Source organism: Vigna radiata, unplaced genomic scaffold (genome assembly GCF_000741045.1).
Source record: "Vigna radiata var. radiata cultivar VC1973A unplaced genomic scaffold, Vradiata_ver6 scaffold_233, whole genome shotgun sequence".
NCBI classification, from domain to species: Eukaryota; Viridiplantae; Streptophyta; class Magnoliopsida; order Fabales; family Fabaceae; genus Vigna; species Vigna radiata.
The window spans coordinates 42,813-49,861 of record NW_014543121.1 but is presented as its reverse complement, the minus strand read 5'-3'; positions in this window follow the sequence as shown (position 1 = coordinate 49,861).

The window sequence follows — 7,049 nt, the reverse complement described above, 5'->3', positions numbered from 1 at the left end:
AAATTGTAAACCCCAACAACACCATTCATCCATAGTTTCTCAAAACCAATTGAATCAACTGCATTGCATGTTTATTTTTGTTCTTTGCATATAACCACCAAATTTTTTCTCTTCTCAAGTCTTATGCGATTAGGTTACATGAAAGTTAAGGCCTAAAAGTCCTTTGGGAAAACGATACTCGGACTTACCCGTTTATATTACTTTATAACGATCTGGTACACTTGCCAAAAGGTCCCTTTTCTGGTTCGTGTAGATCTATTTATAACTCAAGAAAAATCACAGAAATTTGGCTCAAGCCCAACAGTACACCGCCCAACGGTGAGTTCTATACTTGAGATCAGCCCTCAACGTTGACGCTTGAGCATTGGGTATAGAGTTCTATGAAGAGTCCACTGCCCAATGGTGGCTTCACTGACCAGCGGTGTGGTCAACACTCAAATTCACCCCTCAACGCTGGCGCTTGAGTGTCTGACAGAGAATCCTTCTACGTGGCTGGCGTTTAGTGCTGGGATAGCGCTGAGCGGTGGCTACAACTCTTCTTTTCTTCACTTTTCCACCTTTTCTTGAGTCCAACTCTACTCTTCCTTAACTTCCTTCATTCAATTCCTGATAAATCCTGCCAAATCCTGGGAAAACCAAGCATAAAACCATGAAAACCAACTTTGACTCTCTTATTCTCTAACTTAAGCAAATTGCATGATTTCAAGCTAATTCTAAGTCATAAAGAGTGTGTTTAATGTCAAATTTAATTATGAAAATAACGGTTTTTTGTTAGAAGTAGGTTTTAGGCCTAACTCAACCCCACAAAACCGGCTTGTAAGGTGAGGTCTACACCCCACTTATATATTTTAAATTTTCCTTATCTCTAGTCAATGTGGGACTTCCAACACACCCCCCTCACGCCGATGTATATACATATCGAGCATGAGACTATATATTAATGGGTGGTCCGATAACGGCCCAATAGCGGGTGGAACAATCTGCCCAACAAATATCGCTAGGATAGGTTCTAACCATAGCTCTGATACCATGTTAGAAGTGGGTTTTAGGCCTAACTCAACCCCACAAAACCGACTTGTAAGGTGAGGTCTGCACCCCACTTATATATTTTAAATTTGCCTTATCTCTAGTCAATGTGGGACTTCCAACAGAATTGTTATCAGGTCACAATCCCTCGCATCCGTAATAATTAATTCTGCATTACATATGCACAGAAGCTTATGACAACCAAAACTCATATCCCCATCCCTAGGCAATACTTCTTTTGGGAGAGATTCTCTAGAACCTGAATTGTAAGATATCTCATGATACTCATGCAATTCATACATCATGCCATGGATGAGTTAAACAAAGCAAACAATGAGAAAAGGAGAAAAACCCTAACAATTAATAAAAGAAGCATATGTAATTAAAAATCCATTCAAATACATGAGAGTTCACAAGGTTACATCATTCCCCAACAAACAAATAGAATTTAGTTCAGCATTGTCATGGTGAAACTAGATGTACAATGGAAAAGAATAAGATAGAAAAGCCCTAGAAATTGAAGATGGAAGCTCTTGCATCCAAATCTGCCTCTAGAGAGTGAAAGGGTGTGTTTCTGCGCCTCTTCTGTCAAAAGATACAATGCCTAAAATGGCCAAGTCCTTAAATAGATCGAAATAAAAATAGAAACACAGCCTAAGCCCATATCGCCAGTGTTCAGCGCCCCACTTAGGGCGCCCAAGCGTGCTACGACACATATTCTAATGCTCAGCGCTTCTGAAAGGGCGAGCAGGCGTGGTGCAACTCAAGGAAGTAGCTTTCTGTGTTGAGGGCCTCAGAAAAGGCCAGCCAGGCGTGAGTGATGGGTGTCGCCGCCCAATCAAATTTTATTGCATATTAGAAATGCAGTATAGACTAGGAAGTGACTCCTAGGTCGTCTCTCAAGGACCAACTGTGGTTCAGAGTCAAGTCTAACACGAAAGGGGGGGGTTTGAAAAGTGTTTTGTAGTGAATGCGGAAAATTTAAAATTCACGCTGGAACAGGACAACTCTGACCTTTGCTCAATGTTTTATCCATAACTTTTTCTACATAGCTATAAATGAGATGAGGTTTTTTTTCCTGGAAAATAGACTCAAATATCTTTCATTTGACACATAAAACGTAGCATTTGGACCTCTGGTGTGGTTGCAGTTATTTTTTTAAAATCGAGTCCAGAGAGTGAAAATGTTAAACCCAACATTTCAACAAACAATTATCTAAACACAATTAAAACTATTAATATGCATCAGTAAATTAAAAACATAAAACCCCACTCAACAAACTTTGTGAAATTAAATTAAAGCAAAAGAAATAAACAACACACTTTTCTTCTAGCAATTTATGTGACCTATATGCATCTACCAAATAAATTAAATTTGCAAAATGGCCTAAGAGACCCTCAAGGCCGTGACATTGCTCCTATCTAAACTGGNGCATCTCCTTTTTAATTCAGCGTGAGTGTTTATCAATAACAAATGAAAGCTACACATGATTATTGCTCCAAGTGAAATCAATGCATATTTCTTGAAACAAAGATTGAATGCCAGCGTTCAAACCAAGAGAAGAAAAAAAAATACACAATACCAAAGTGATGAATCTCATTCAGCCACAATCTTCACGGTCCACATGAATTAAATTTGAGGAATAAAATAAAAAAAAATTATCACTGCAACAAGATAAATCAACGTTTGCTCAAACTTAGAAATGGAAAGGTCATTGCTTCGTTCAACCAAACAGCATTCAACATTCAAGCAATCTTTCAGAAGCAAATTAAAAGGAATGAAAGAAAGAAATATGGCGGCTGCAAAGGTGAATAAGCGAAAGCTATCTTGATGAATTCTTACATCTCCANAATTGTTCAAAGCAAAAGTAATAAAATCAAAGAAATAAGAGCGAGCTCTGCTGCTTCAACGCTTCACACTTTTCACCCATAATCCATCACATCAACTTCTTCAAAATAAAAATGATACTTTTCTCTCTGTAACAGCTGCCTAAACCAAAAAATACCGAGATAGTGTGTTGTCTTCAAGGTGACGGCTGCAGCCCCCAAATACTAGGACCGTAGGGTATGAAAATTAAGGGTGGGGACCACCCAAAAACCCTAGGTTAGGCCAAGTGTCCTACAATCTATGGGCCCCTCATATTTTTAATGGCCCAATGTGCAAAAGTTGTCTAAAAAGTTTAAACTATTAAAATTACAATACAACTAAAAGTAAAATGTCTAATAGTTGAGTCTTGAATTTATTTTGTCTCCTTCCCAATGCTCCAAAATATATCTCCAAAATTTCCCTGCAGTTAATAATGCAAATAATTAGCTCAGAATATTCAAATTAATTAAAATTAGAATTTCCGGTCAAATTAAGCACTATTAACAGAAACGGGAAAATACCGGACAATTAAGCACAATTCCCTGATTAATTCTAGCATAATAAACTAAGTAAAGTCGAGAAAATATTGATTCATCAGTGAGACAATGAATTCTGGCGCTGAGGGCCCCTGAAAAGGGCGCTCAAGCGTCCCGCGATCCTCCTTTCTAATGCTTTTGTAGTCCTTCTTGAGTTCCAACTCCTTGGTACTTCATCTCTTCTTCCAAATCAACTCAATTCCTGCTTGTCAGAGCGGTTGCAGCGGAATTGTTAACGTGGAATAACAAACCAAGAGGGTTTTTAGTACAAATGTGTGCCTTTTAATTTCTACTCAATTTAACTTACTATGCAAATAATAAATATAAATAAAAGAGTAAGGTTGAGAGAAATTTGCACAAATAATTTTTATACTGGTTCGGATCTTACCAATCCTACATCCAGTCGCTTATCTCTTACCAAGATAAACAGTTCATTAATCACAAAACAATTACAAACTACATTCATAAAGAAACAATTTGTAAAAGTTTAGAAGCCACTCCTCTTGATACCATAAGAGATGAAACTCCACCTCCTTTGAATCTTCACAAAGGATGAACCCCCTCCTCCGAATACTTCACGAAGGATGAAACACCTCCTCCGAATATTTCACGAAGGATGATCCTCTTCCAAACACCTCCTCAAACGCACCAAGGATGAACCAACTATTCCTCTGTCACCGTAGCAGCAATGTACCAGCACCATAGGCAAGAGTTTCCTTAGCTGAGCAAGAGCACACACTTCTCAAAGAGTTTCGAGTGTTTTAGCACAAGGGAAGAGTTGTTGTTGATGGATAGACTCAAGCAAAAACTCTTCCATTCTTCGTAACTGGCCATTTAACGCTTTTAATCGATTAATATTAATGTTAATCGATTAAAATGAGTATAACGGCTAGTTTTCAAAAACCAGAAAACTCCAACAGCTAGTTTTCAAAAACCAGAAAACTCCAACGGCTAGTTTTAATCGATTATTCTAAGGATTAATCGATTAACTAATCGATTAAAAAAGGTATTAATCGATTATTCCCTTGCCAGTTGAGTTTTCAACGCTTGTAACATTTTAATCGATTAATACTTGATTTAATCGATTAAAACCGTGCGTTTTTTATTCTGAACAACAAATATAAAATATGAAGGTACAAGAATCAAAACCTACTACAAATCTAAGTCCTAAACAATTAAACTACAATTATTACAAAAGCTTTTCATAGCAAAAATAAGTCTTCAAAGGATCTTCGTAAATCTTGATATATCTTGACTTGATTTCGGCATCATCAAAACTTCATCTTCATCATTTGGCTAACACTGCTAAAACAAGGGAATCTAACCATAAAATCATTAAGTTCACCCTCAACTCTCTTATTCACACAACTTAAACAAAATCTTGATTTCAAGCAAGTTTCTAAGTAAAAAAAGTTACATTTAGTATCAAAATTAAGTAACAGATAACGGTAAATTCAACTGTTATCACATATCACTTTACAACTTGCTAATATCTTAACGAAGGCCCTTCCTCCTTTCCTCTTCCGCACCATTAATTCCAAGCTTGGCACTTTGAACATCTATGCCAAGCTTGAGGGGGCTGTCAGAACATTAAAAGCACCATCAACGCTTTCGCTTCTCATTAAAGGCTCTATACTGGACACTTTTTTGTTTTGCTTTTCCCCCTTTCTGTTTCTTTCTTTTCCTTATATAAACCTTCTTTGCATTGTACAATCACAATTTTATTCAAGTAATCTGAAAAAGAGTTATACTATTTTCTTTTTTAGCTTTTTCCTTGTTTCATTCTCTGGTGTATTCTCTTCTTTTTCCACAATGCATTTTCCTCGCACACAAATGCAACTTCATGTACTGCCACAACAAGTAGAAGCTTCCTTTGTTGTTCTTCTATTAGGTTTTCCATGTACTTTTACAGGAAAGAGGGTGGCTTTTGCTCAAAAGTATTCTAAGGGTGAGAATGTTACGTTTTCTTTGTACAGTAAAGGTGCTGCCAATCAAGGGCACTTGTTTGAGGCGCTTAACATTGCTGCGCTTTGGGATCTTGCTTCTATTTTTTTTCTACGAGAATAACCATTGTGAGTTTGACCTTGTTTGATTAGTAACTTGAAATGTGAGGTGGTTTCAGACTTGTTTGTATTCTTTTTTGAATAAGCTTTTACGTATTTAAATGGAACTCTAAAAATCAACGTCTTTAAGCATACATGGTTCAAGTTTAAGCGGAAATCCAAATATAAAAACTAGCAGAGACTACAATGAGTAGCCAACAACAGAGACATTTCAACAAACAATATACCTACAAATAAAAATAACACCTTGCAAGTTTTCATATACATAAGCAAGCAGAGTGAGTGATTAAGCTGAACGAATAAAAGATGGGTGTGGAAAATAATACAGAGATTCGAAAAAAAGAGAGACTCAATTATAAAGAAAATTGAGAAAATAGGAAAACCAAGCAAAAGGGTTTTTACCTTCCTAACCACCACGATAAGTGAAACCATTTGATTCTATCTCATACATTGATTATTGAGAATGATTTTTAATTTGGTTCAGTGTCGTTTGTTTACCTTTTGACAGCAGTAATATTTGTAATGATGTAGCCATTGGCGTATCTTATCCGTCATACGAAAATTTTCCTACTGTGGGATGAGCGGTTAAATATGTCCGGCTTAGATCTTTGCTAGTTTTGCAGAATCAAAAGCATCGCCTTCAGTCAAGTATTGAATATAATAAGAATTTTACGCCAAGGTTTTGGTTTTTCAAAAAAAAATAAAAAAAAATAAAAAAAAATAAAATAAAATAAAAGATTGTATATCTACTTTCTCTAATTAGGAAGATTTTAAATAAATCTTCTCTAATTACAACACTCCCCCTCAATTTGGTAAATGAATATCAATCATTCCCAACTTGCCTACAAGATCTTGAAATCTACCCGGAGGAAGCCCTTTTGTAAAAATATCTGCTATTTGAAGTTCTGTAGGAACATGAGTTGTAATCACAAAGCCTCTGTCAAGATTATCTTTGATGAAATGTCTGTCAATCTCAATGTGTTTGGTTCTATCATGTTGTACTGGATTATGGGCTATGCTCATGGCAAACTTATTGTCACATTGTAGTTGTATCGGGTTCTCCACTTTGACTTTAAGATCATCCAAAATGATTTTCATCTAGAGTCCTTCACACATTCCTTGAGCAAGAGCTCGAAATTCAGCTTCTGCACTAGAACGAGAAACTCTATCTTGCTTTTTGCTTCTCCATGTTACCAGACTATCTCCAAGAAACACACAATACCCAGAAGTAGATTTTCTGTCAGTAATAGAACCTGCATAGTCAGCATCAGTATATATCTTCATAGTCAATGTGTCTTCCCTTTTGAATAATACCCCTTTCCTGGACTTGACTTCAAGTATTGAAGAATTTTGTCAACTGCTTGCATGTGTCTCTCTCTTGGATCATGCATAAATTGGCTCACAACACGAACTGCATAAGCAATGTTTGGTCTTGTGTGTGATAGATAAATTAATTTTCCTACCAGTCTTTGATATTGGGCCTTCTCTACAGAAGCACTTTCTTCATATCCCATTTTGTGATTATGTTCTATAGGAACTGTTGAAGTTCTACATCCCA